The sequence below is a fragment of the Carlito syrichta genome, unplaced genomic scaffold (assembly GCF_000164805.1).
Source record: "Carlito syrichta isolate Samal-C Ts95f unplaced genomic scaffold, Tarsius_syrichta-2.0.1 Scaffold306999, whole genome shotgun sequence".
Lineage (NCBI taxonomy): Eukaryota > Metazoa > Chordata > Mammalia > Primates > Tarsiidae > Carlito > Carlito syrichta.
Genome location: NW_007251095.1, coordinates 393,799 through 406,583, shown reverse-complemented (window position 1 = coordinate 406,583; position 12,785 = coordinate 393,799). Strand labels below are relative to the sequence as shown.

General features: G+C 40.7%; 1 protein-coding gene across 1 annotated transcript in view; it reads right to left on the bottom strand.

Annotated features, from left to right (window-relative positions):
• LOC103266055 (protein diaphanous homolog 2-like) overlaps positions 1 to 12,785 on the bottom strand; it is a 222,480-nt gene that overhangs the window by 190,332 nt on the left and 19,363 nt on the right. The gene's annotated exons all lie outside the window — the stretch shown is intronic.

Genomic DNA, 12,785 nt, shown 5'->3' with positions numbered 1-12,785 from the left:
CAATAATCAAAACAGCTTGGTATTGGTACAGGAACAGGCATATAGACCAATGGAATAGAATTGAGATTCCAGAAGCAAAACCTCAATTTCTCAAGCAACTCGTCTTCAACAAAGCCTCCACCACCTACCACTGGGGAAAGGAGATCCTATTCAGTAAATGGTGCTGGGAAAACTGGCTGACCACATGCAGAAGATTCAGACAAGACCCCTATCAATCCCCATACACAAAAATTAACTCTAAATGGATCAGAGACCTAAATGTAAAACTTCAAACCATAAGAACCTTAGAAAATACAGGACACACCCTTATGGACATTGGAACTGGCATCCAATTCCTGAGCAAAACCAGAAACTCACAGGCCATAAAAGATAAGATAGACAACTAGGACCTCATTAAACTGACAAGCTTCTGCAAAGCCAAAGTAACCATCAAGAGAGCAGGGAGACTGCCCACAGACCGGGAAAAAGTATTTGCCAACTCCATGTCTGACAAAGGCCTAACATCTTGGATCTACAAGGAACTCAAAAGTGCTGAAAAGAAAAAAACAACCCCATTACAAAGTGGGCAAAAGATATGAACAGACACTTCTCAACAGAAGACATCTGAGCGGCCAACAGACACATGAAGAAATGTTCAACCTCACTAATCATCAAGGAGATGCAAATTAAAACTATACTGAGATATCACCTAACTCCAGTCAGAATGACCATTATCAATAACTCAAAAAATAACAGTTGCTGGAGAGGATGTGATGACAGGGAACACTTCTACACAGCTGGTGGGAGTGTAAACTAGTGCAACCTCTGTGGAAAGCAGTGTGGTGATTCCTAAAAGCTCTAAATATCAACTTCCCATAAGACCCCGCAATCCCCCTACTGGGAATATAACCTGAAGAACTCAAATCACTCTATAAAAAAGATACCTGCACACATGTTTATCGCAGCATTGTTCACAATAGCAAGTACCTGGAACCAACCATACTGTCCATCAAAGTAGGACTGGATTAAAAAAATGTGGTACAAACCGGGCTTGGTGGCTCAGCCTGTAATCCCGCGCCTTGGGAGGCTGAGGTGAGTGGATTGCCTGAGCCTGCGGGTTTGAGACCCACCTGGGCAACTTGGCGAGACCTCATCTCTACAATAAATCAAAAAATTAGCCAGGCGTAGTAGCAGGCACCTGTAGTTCCAGCTGTTTGGAAGGCTGAAGCGGAAGGATTGCCGGAGCCCAGCAGGTCAAGGCTTCCGGCCACCGCACTCCAGTCTGGGCAACAGAGTGAGACTCCCACCCCCACCCCAAAAAAAACTAATGTGGTATATATACACAATGGAATACTACACGGCCATAAAAAAGAACAAAATCGTATATTTCGCAGCAACCTGGATGGAACTAGAGTCTATAATACTGAGTGATCTCTCACAGAAACAAAGATCTGAGTATCACATGTTCTCACTCGTAAGTGGACCTTGAACATCTATCGTAATACTATAACAAAAGGATTGACAGTGGTGGGAAACTATGGGGGGCAGGGAGTGGTTGGGATTAACAGTAGTCAATATCTGTCTGGGACAGGGGAACACCCCTTATCAACAAGGGTGCCTGAACAATGCATATTTGAATACCTAACCCTTAAGTGTACCGCACAATTTTAAAATAAAAAATATTTTTAGTTAAAAAAAAAAAGATTAAGGTTGAGGATATGTCATCTTCTGTCTATTCATTCTATCCGCAATTTTGTTAATTTCTACTTTTTTTATTAATACATAATATTTGTACATATTTTTGGCATGCATGCAAATCTCTACTTTTTTGCATCTCACATTAAAAAAGATGGTAGGCTCTTGAATATGCTTTTTCAATCTGCACATACATCCAGATTTTCATATGCTCCAACAAAGTAGAAAATCTCTGCTCCACAACAAACTATTACTCAGTACCTAGCAATGATATTCCACAATCACCTAAAGTGACTACGTTCAAAACAAATTCATCTTCCCACCTACTTCCATCTCTCCCTATTCACCATGCCTAGTCTTCTTTCTTCCATCCAGATCCCAGGCCAATTCAGTCACCAAGGTTAGTAGCTTCTAAACCTAATCCTCCTCCTCGTCTCCATTCCTTGGCACCACTGCCATGGTTCAATGGTTCATTTCTTATCTCTAAACATTATAATGACTTCTCTGGTCTCCTAGCCTCCAATCTCACCTCTTCCCAATTGTTTTCTCGGCACTTTTTGTAACCTCTGAATCCAGAGTAAAAAACTCAAATGTATAGCCGGGTGTAGTGGCATTCATCTGTAGTTCCAGCTACTTGGAAGGCTGAGGAGAAGGATCGCCTAAGCCCAGCAAGTTGAGGCTGCGGTGGCCGTGAGTGTGCCACTGCACTACAGCCTGGGCAATGGAGTGAGACTCCAACTAAAAAAAAGAAAAAAACTCAAATGTATATGGATTCTAAGTGGATGAAATAATTGAATGCTGTGGGTCAGCCTTAGGAAAATAAATGTCAACTAACACTTGACCCCAGGTAAAAGGTAGGAGGGTTGGACTGTCACAAATCCTAGAGTACATGGCCCATTCAAATGAGACAGATATTCAGGTACAGTGGATTGCTGCCAGTATTGTGGGAACATGGGCCCAGTAGCGCAAAATTACTCTGATGTTTCAAGAGAAGGCAGAAATTTGGATTTATATGTGCAAACTACCAATTAGTAGGAGCTGGCAAATAAATCAAATTTTAAAAACTACACTGCCAACATGGAAAGTCAAACAAAACAAATCTGAGGGTCGGATATGATTTGCATGACTGCTATTCTGCAAACTGTGCACAAGCTTAGCGGCTCTCCAACTTTAAAATACAAAATCCTGTAGGCAGCTTATTATTGCAGATTCTCAGGCCTACATTCAAAGGATTCTGATTTAGTAGGTCTACTGAAGCTCCAGAATCTATATTTTTTAGCAAGCTTTCCCAGTGGCCTTGAGGTAAATGGTCCTAAAGCCACTTTTAACAAAACTTTGTGAAAGAAAGGGAATTTACAGGATTAAAGGAAATTAGAGGAGTGAGAAAACAGAAGCTGCTTCTAATGCATTTAAAATACTTTAAATGTTCTCATTTTAACACTGTCCCAGGGAAGTACAACTTAGTATCATACTTGTTTCAACTTTGAACAATAGTGCTCAATCAATAAACATATTTTCAAGTAATAAGTGAAACAAGTGAGAATTAGAGTATTACAGAATTACTTTTTCAACATACTAAACATTTCAGATCAATAGTATGGCAATGGCTATAATTAGCATTAAAATAAAAGAAAGTCTTCTAAAAAAATCAGAAACGTTTTATTTACTAAAAAATTGACTTTAAAAGTTCTGTTTATTTATTTATTTATTTGAGTTGGAGTCTCACTCTATCACCCAGGCTGGAATGCAGTGGCACACTTACCGCCACCCTAGCGTCGACCTGCTGGGCTCCAGCGATCCTTCTGCCTCAGCCTTCCAAGTATCTGGAACTACAGGCATGTGCCACCATGCCCAGCTACTTTTTTTGACTTACTGTAGAGAAGAGGTCTCGTCAAGTTGCTCAGGCTGGTCTCAAACCTGAGGGCTCAGGCAACCCACTCACCTCAGCCTCCCAAAGTGCTGGGATTACAGGCTGAGCCACCGAGCCTGGCCAAGTACTGTTTATTTTTAACAAATTAAACATTTTAAAAGAAGAAAGTCTAATAACGACCGCCCTGTATTGACTCTGTAAAAGCAATCATTGCTCACTTTGTCTGCTTCCTAAATTCAGATTTCTTCTTGCTGGTATATTTTCTTAAAACAAGATATATCCATGCCATAAACTTTTCCTTTGTTTTTTGTTTTTTGTTTTGTTTTGTTTTGAGAGACAGGGTCTCAATATGTTGCCCAGGCTGGTCTGGAATACCTGGGCTTGTGCCATCCTCCCACCTCAGCCTCCCAAGTAGCTGGGACTATAGGCATGTGCCATCATGCCTAACTTCTATGCCAGAAACTTTTATTTTATTTGATTCAGTCTATATGAAAATCCTGTAACTGAGTATACTATTAACCAAGGATTCATAGTTAAACTTTGTGTTTTGAATTCTGAATGCATTTTTCCCTTGGAATGACTGTGTGTGTGTGTGTGTGTGTGTGTGTGTGTGTGTGTGTGTGTGTGTGTGTGTAGGGGGTGGGGAGAAGTTCCTAGTGACTCAGTTCCTAGACTATTTTAATCCAGATGATTAATCCTTCCTGTCTCCACATCCCACCGTTCATATGGCTCTCACCAACTACTGAGATAATGTGTTTTATTCTCCTTATAATATGGTAAGTTCCTAGATAAAAAACATCTATATCTCATGACATATCCTTCAGCACTAAATATATTAGGAAACTGAAGTGTACTATAATATGCATCAAATACAAGAATAGTGTTGACATGAAAATGTATCCTATACTATTAAGCAAAAGGGAGGCGGGACCAGTAGCAGAGCAAAAGTTCCTATCAGCTCCAACATTTTGCAATAAAGTCATATGGTAGGGCAAGTAAGAGACACTTGAAAAATAGATTGTTCCTGGCACCACTACCTTTATGAGGGACACCGAGAAAGATACAAAACAAACACTACTACAATGCGATTAGGCCTCCAATTCCCAAGGCGACATAAGTGGGAAGAGGGGGGGTAAAAAAGCCAGGCATATTTTTGGAGCAACATATCAGGGAGCCCCTTGCCCAAGGGCCTTTCATATGGCCCTGTATTTATAAATCAGGAAGTTCTTGTGCTCTGTCTTGGTAGTAACAATCTGTGTTACCAAGGTTCAAAAAGGATTTTACAGGAATCACTAATCTCTGATGAGAAAATTGTCTAGCAAAGGTCATGTCCTAAAGACTTATATCTTTTTAGAATAATCTTGTAATCCAATGAAGAGTTTGAAAACTTTCCCAACCCATATTTTGTGAAATAATGTCCAGTTTCTATAGCTACAAATCACTGTACATAAAAAAAATCATTCACTTTCAGTAAAACACATGATGTATAATATCTCTAAGCTTAAGAAACAGAAAATAATCATAAAGCCTTCAGTTTTGGTCTAAGTATCTCTTGCCTTCAACTAAACTGAAACAATTATACATCATAACAGCAAGGGAGTTTACTTTTAAGAGCAGTTAAACCCTAGAACTCTATATGCATATTTGTAGTTTCATGTTTAAATCAACATATTAATAGCAACAATTATAATAGTTATTTCATTCACATGTTACAAATCAGCTTTTGTCTAATATCTACAGATGAACATAGATGAACACATATTTTGATATCTCAAATATCTCAGGTATATAGAATCATGGACAAATTTTCCAAATGAAAATGGACAAAATTGTATTGCCCTAGCTCTCATCTCAAATTCATTTGGAACCCCTTTCTAATTACCCTCTCTTAAAAGCTATACTAATAAAACTTAAGTAGACAGTGTTTCTTAATATAAATCGCACTTATTTCAGTGAAATATCTTAAGTGGGGTCTTGAGTTCAAATCATAACCCTAAGACTACTTTGGCACAGTTGTGAGCAATGTATCTCGTCTCATTCTGTCATAGGAGATTCATACAGGACAACGGAAAAAAAATCATAGCAACACTTTAGTGAGGGAAACTTTACCTACTTTTGTATGTCATAAATTTTGCAGCTTCCCTTGGAATATTCCAGGGTCTAAAAGACTGTAATTCAGCCGGGCTCGGTGGCTCAGCCTGTAATCCCGCGCCTTTGGGAGGCTGAGGTGAATGGATTGCCTGAGCCACGGGTTCGAGACCCGCCTGGGCAGCGAGACCTCATCTCTACAATAAATCAAAAAATCAGCCGGGCATGGTAGTACATGCCTATAATTCCGGCTACTTGGAAGGCTGAGGCAGAAGGATCGCCGGAGCCCAGCAGGTCGAGGCTGCGGTGGCCGGGAGCGGCCACTGCACTCCAGTCTGGGCGACAGAGTGAGACTCCAACTCAATAAAAAAATAATAATAATTTTAAAAAAAGACCGTAATTCAGCCTAGACACAACATATTCAGTTTGACAGCATCAGTCTTGTAAACTAAGCTACCTGACCTTTACAGCAGTATCTATTTGTGGAAAAAACCAACAACAACAACAGGAGACCATATGTATACCTAACCCTGAATTTTACCCTACATCTTTAAAATACATGCATATATAAATACATATATAAATGAAACAGAAGCGTTAGACTTAGACGTACAGATCTACAGAATAGTAGGCTGGGAGCAAGGGCCAATTAAGTTGCTACAAAACTTTAAGTTATTAAAGCATGCACTATTTACAGTACATGTTTAATTTCATAGGTTCAGAGCTGTCAAATTAAAGCATTCCGAGAGTTCTGGTAAGATGGCGATGGCATAGGTGGAACTGTGAGATTCTCCGAACATGAGTTCCCAAAGAGATTCTTACTTTCCTTACCCCAACCCCTGCCCACAGCCAGCTGCACTGGTCTGAGGCCCGAGGACCCTTGGCCCCACGCAAGGCTAGCTATTGCGGCCCCTGGCTGCAGCTACTCCACTATAGGCTGCCCTGGCCCCGGCCATGTGGAAATCTCAGCTCCCTCCCCGGCTACATCAACTCACCCAGAGCAAAGGTGTTGCCTGTGGAGGCCCTTGGATACCACCTTGTGGAGATCTGGGTTCCCTTGCTGGCTACAATGATCCACCCAGCACTCAGCTGCCACCATCTCCCACCCTGATTGGGCTCCCAGTACTCACCCCCCAGAGTTCTAGCTCCCCACCCTGGGTTCTGGGCCCCCGCTCAGCCCTATTTCAAGCCGCCATCACCCAGAGAGGCTCTAGGGGCCCGCTCCTCAGAGACAGCAGCTCCATTTCTGGCTGAAGCACCCTGTGAGGGGCCCAAAGCCACTGTTATTGCTCACCACCTGCCCTTTGCAGCTCCAGTCCCACTCTGGCTGAGGCACACAGCATGCGAACCCATGGTTGTGTAAGGGAACAATGTATCTTAAGGAGGTGCTGATTAGCCGCTCTCAGCTCCAGAAGAGGGTACTCCCAGCCCCCTCCTCCACCCAAGGCTGCTGGTGGCACACCAGATTTAGCGCCCAGGTGTGCAGCTGATCCTCGGTGCCTCACACGCCACCACAGCACATCATAGTGGATCGCCCACGAACCCGGACGAGCGGAGAGAAAGGATCCATGAAAGAGGAGCTACCCACCTCAACCATTTTCCAGGCAGAGATTTGCTTTGCCGCGCCCACCAACGAGCAGCCACCACCTTGGTTTCTAAGGTAACGTTGCTAAACAGGAGACAAAAGCCCCTCCCATATGCTGAATCAGAGACAGGCAACTCAGCATTGCAGACCTCTCAGGCAGCAAGTTAAAGGAATAAACCCAAGGTGCGAGTAAATCTGCCTGCCTGCAATGAAAGCAAAGAGGAGAGGCTAGAGATCAGAGCTGAAGAGAATTTAGACACTGATGAAAGATTCCAGAGCTAGTCTGATTTTTTATTTTGACTTCTGATTTTATCATTTTGACTGTTTTGCTCACTTTTGCTTGCTTTTTGAATTAGACTATCTGTTTGGGTTGGGGAAAAATGCATCAAAAGGCATGATTTTATTGGTCTGTCTTTGTGTGGTTACCAGTATGCTTTAGGGAATTTTGTTTGTGTATCTGTTTTTCACTCTTCTCTGGCCTTGTGTCTCTTTTTCCCCCATTAGTTGGTATGTACGTCTGTTTTCCCTCTCACTCTTCCCTCTTTCTAGCTTCCTCTTGATCCCATCTTCTTCCATTACTTTCCTTTTCAGTACCTCCTTTTGTTCCAGGGACAAAACCTACATCCTGCTGCACAGACAGATTGTAAGGCAGGGGGAAATAGGTTCCAGCGTGCCCAAACACCTGTTGGTGGATACTGGGATCAGCAGATAGATTCTGAATCATAGCTTCCCCCTCAATTAAACCACAAAACAGAAAAATTACAGTCCCCAGCCCACACCCAGCCTCAAAAGTGAACGAAGTCAGAGAACCCTCATAAGGAAGAACAGGAGATTGCCATGTGCCCTGAAAAACAGAATTAAAGAAGTGGAGGGAAAGGAGGAGAGAGAGAAAATCTACACAAATGAAGAAAAACCAAAAGAATATGGGTCTCTCCCAGACCCCTGGGAGGGAAGACACTGAAAAAACTGACTTCGGAATGCAAACAATGAAGAGCCCCCAGAATAACTAGTCTCAAACTACAAATCTAGATATCAAGACATTAATGAAGAGTTTAAAAAGAATTGAGGAGAGACAAGAAGAAACTAGGAAAGAGTTGATAACTGAGATAACAGTAATAAAGAATACTGTGAATGAAATAAATAACAAACTGATAAGCATGGAAAGCAGAATTAGCCAAGCAGAAGAAAGAGTCTCAGAGATTGAAAACCAAAATAGAGCACTAACCCAAACTGTCAAAAACATAGAAAAGAAGCTTAAGAAGACCGAACAAAACCTTCAAGAGATGAGTGATTACTTCAACAGAAAAAAACCTAAGAGTAATTGGCCTTCTTGAAACAGAAAGAGAAACAGTGGCCACCTTGGAATAAACATTCCATGAGATTACTAAAGAAAACTTCCCTCATCTCATCAGTGATATGAAAATTCAAACACAAAAGATTCAGAGAATCCCTGCAAGACAACAAATGAGAAGACCAACTCCCAGACACATAGTAATTTGCCAAAGAAAGGTAGCTATAAAAGAAAAAACCCTAGGCAGCAAGAGAAAAACGCCAGATCACTACCATGGAAGACCAATTAGAAGAGCAGCAGATTTATCTACAGAAACCTTGCAGGCTAGGAGAGTTTGGAGCCCTATCTTCAAAGTTCTACAAGATATACAATTTCAACCAAGAATAACCTACCCAGCCAAGCTAAGCTTCATCAGTGAGGGAGAATTAAAATCTTTCCCAGATATACAATCCCTAAGAACTTATGCTGCCACCAGACCACCTCTACAAGAAACACTTAAGAAAGTAATAGAGGTGAATGGATTGCCTGAGCCCACGGGTTTGAGACCCGCCTGGGCAGTGAGACCTCATCTCTACAATAAATGAAAAGATCAGCCGGGCGCGGTAGCACATGCCTGTAATTCCGGCTACTTGGAAGGCTGAGGCAGAAGGATCGCCGGAGCCCAGCAGGTCGAGGCTGCGGTGGCCAGGAGCGGCCACTGCACTCCAGTCTGGGCGATGGAGTGAGACTCCAACTCAAACAAAAAAAAAAAAAAAGAAAGTAATAAACACAGAAGAAAAGGAAAAAAGAACAACAACATTCTTCACAAGAGTACAAGAAAAAGATTAAAACACACACAAACCAATCCCAAAACCAAAAGAAAGACAACAAACAAAAAGGAACAACAACAACAACTCTATAAGAACTTTATGATAGGGACCAACTCTTACATTTCAATAATTAGCCTGATTGTGAATGGACTAAATGCACCACTGAAAAGACAGAATGGCAAAATGGATAAAATATCACCAGGCAACAATATATTGCCTCCGAAAGACCCATCTCACTAGAAAACACATGCACAGACTCAAAGTAAGAGGATGGGAAACAAATTTTCAGGCTAATAGAATACAAAAGAAAGGAGGAGCCACGATCCAATCTCAGACAAAATACCATTTAAGCTATCAAAAGTTAAAAACATACAGAAGGCCACTACATAACGATAAAAGGTTCGCTCCATCAACAAGAAATATCTATCCTAGATATATATGCACCCAACATAGGAGCACCAGCTTTCATAACGCAGCTTCTAGGAAAATTCAGGAAAGATATTGACTCCATCACCATCATAACTGGGGACTTTACAACCCTTGACAGATCATCAGGACAAAAAATCAGCAATCAGATCCAGAGCCTCAATGTGACTCTTGACCAAATGGACTTAATTGATACCTATAGAACACTCCACCAATGACCACAGAATATACATTCTACTCATCACTGCATGGGACGTACTCTAAGATCGACCACATACTTGGCCATAAATCAAGTATAAACAAATTTCAAAGATCGCAATTTTGTCATGCACCTTCTCAGACCACAGTGGAATAAAAATAAACATCAACACCAACAAGGTTCCCCCCAAACCCACAAACACATGGACAACAATAGCATGATGCTAAAAACTCCTGGTCAACAATGAAATCAAAACAAAGACTGAAAGATACCTGGAAACAAATGAAAATGAAGAGACATCTTACCAAAATCTCCAGGATGCCATGAAAGTGGTAGTAAGAGGGAATTCATATCTCTACAAACCCACAAGAAGAAAATGGAAGGATCACAAATTAACAGCCTAACAAGTCAACTTAGGAAGCTGGAAAAGCAAGACCACCAAAAACCTAACTTCAGCAGAAGAATCCAGATCACCAAAATAAAAGCCCAAATCTGGGACACAGAAAACAAAAAGATAATACAAAAAAAAAACAATGAAACAAAAAGCTAATTCTTGAAAGAATAAACAAGATCAATGGTCCCTTAGCTAGAATGACCAAGAAAAAGAGAGAAAAAGCCCAAAAAATACAATCAGAAACACAAAAGATGAAGTCACATCCGATCCCGAAGAAATACAAAAGATCATTAGAGACTACTATGTACGCTTGTATGGAAACAAACTGGAAAACCTTAAGGAAATGGAAGACTTTCTGACATCACACAACATGCCTAAGTTGAAACAAGAAGAAATTGAGACCCTAAATAGACCAATAACAATCAAGGGAATTGACTATGTAATAAGAAAACTACCTACCAAAAAAAGCCCTGGACCAGATGGCTTTCCAGCAGAATTCTATAAAACATTTAAGGAGGAGCTGATACCAATCCTACTGAAAGTATTACAGGTGATTGAGAAAGATGGAACCCTCCCCAAATCATTTTATGAAGCTAACATCACATTGATACCCAAGCCAGGTAAAGACCCAACAAAGAAAGAGAACTACAGGCCAATATCTTTGATGAACATAGATGCCAACATTCTCAACAAGATCCTAGCAAACTGGATTCAACAACACATCTCAAAATCATCCATCATGACCAAGTAGGCTTCATCCCAGGGACGCAAGGCTGGTTCAACATTCATAAGACAATAAATGTAATTAAATACATCAACAGACGTCAGAACAAAAACCACATGATTATGTCATTAGATGCAGAAAAAGTTTTTGATAAAATCCAGCACCCCTTCTTGATAAAAACCCTCGAACATCTAGGCATACAAGGGAATATGCCTCAAAATAGTAAAAGCCATCTACAAGAAACTCACAGCCAGCATACTCTTAAACAGACAAAAATTAGAACCATTTCCCCTGAAAACTGGAACAAGTCAAGGATGCCCATTCTCTCCCCTCCTGTTCAACATAGTATTGGAAGTCTTGGCTAGAGCAATCAGAAAAGAGAAGGTTATCAGGGGTATCCAAATAGGAAATGAGGAAGTCAAGTTATTACTCTTTGCAGATGACATGATTGTGTACCTTGAAAATCCAAGAGAATCTGTCAAAAGCCTCCTTGCACTGATAAAGGACTTTGGCAAAGTCTCAGAGTATAAAATAAATGTGCAAAAGACAATTGCATTTCTTTACACCAATAATAAACAAACAGAAACCCAAATAAAAAGCACAATCCCATTCACAATAGCCACAAAAAAATGAAATACCTGGCATCTTCCTATCCAGAGATGTGAAAGACCTTTACAATGAAAACTACAAAACTCTGCTCAAAGAAATCAAAGATGACACAAACAAGTGGAAAAATATCCCATGCTCATGGATTGGAAGAATCAACATTGTGAAGACATCCATTTTACCTAAGGCAATCTACATACTTAATGCAATGGCCATCAAATTATCAGCAACATTCTTCTCAGAACTAGAAAAAACAATACAAGAATTCATATGGAAACACAAGCAACCAAGAATAGCCGGAACCATTCTCAGCAAAAAAAAAAAAGAAACAAAGCAGCAGGGATCACACTACCAGACTTCAAACTTTACTATAAAGCTACAATAATCAAAACAGCTTGGTATTGGTACAGGAACAGGCATATAGACCAATGGAATAGAATTGAGATTCCAGAAGCAAAACCTCAATTTCTCAAGCAACTCATCTTCGACAAAGCCCCCACCACCTACCACTGGGGAGAGGAGATCCTATTCAGTAAATGGTGCTAGGAAAACTGGCTGACCACATGCAGAAGATTCAAATAAGGCCCCTATCTATCCACATACACAAAAATTAACTCTAAATGGATCAGAGACCTAAATGTAAAACTTCAAACCATAAGAACCTTAGAAAATGCAGGACACACCCTCATGGAAATTAGAACTGGCATCTAATACCAGAACAAAACCTGAAATGCACGGGCAATAAGAGATAAGATAGACAAGTGGGACCTCATTAAACTGACAAGTTTCTGCAAAGCCAAAGAAACCATCAAGAGAGCAGGGAGACAGCCCACAGACTGGGAAAAAGTATTTGTCAACTCCAGGTCTGACAAAGGTCTAACATCTAGGATCTACAAGGAACTGAAAAGTGCCAAAAAGAAAAAAATAAACAACCCCATTACAAAGTGGGCAAAAGATATGAACAGACACTTCTCAACAGAAGACATCTGAGCGGCCAACAGACACATGAAGAAATGTTCAACATCACTAATCATCAAGGAGATGCAAATTAAAACTACACTGAGATACCACCTAACTCCAGTCAGAATGACCATTATCAATAACTCAAAAAAATAACAG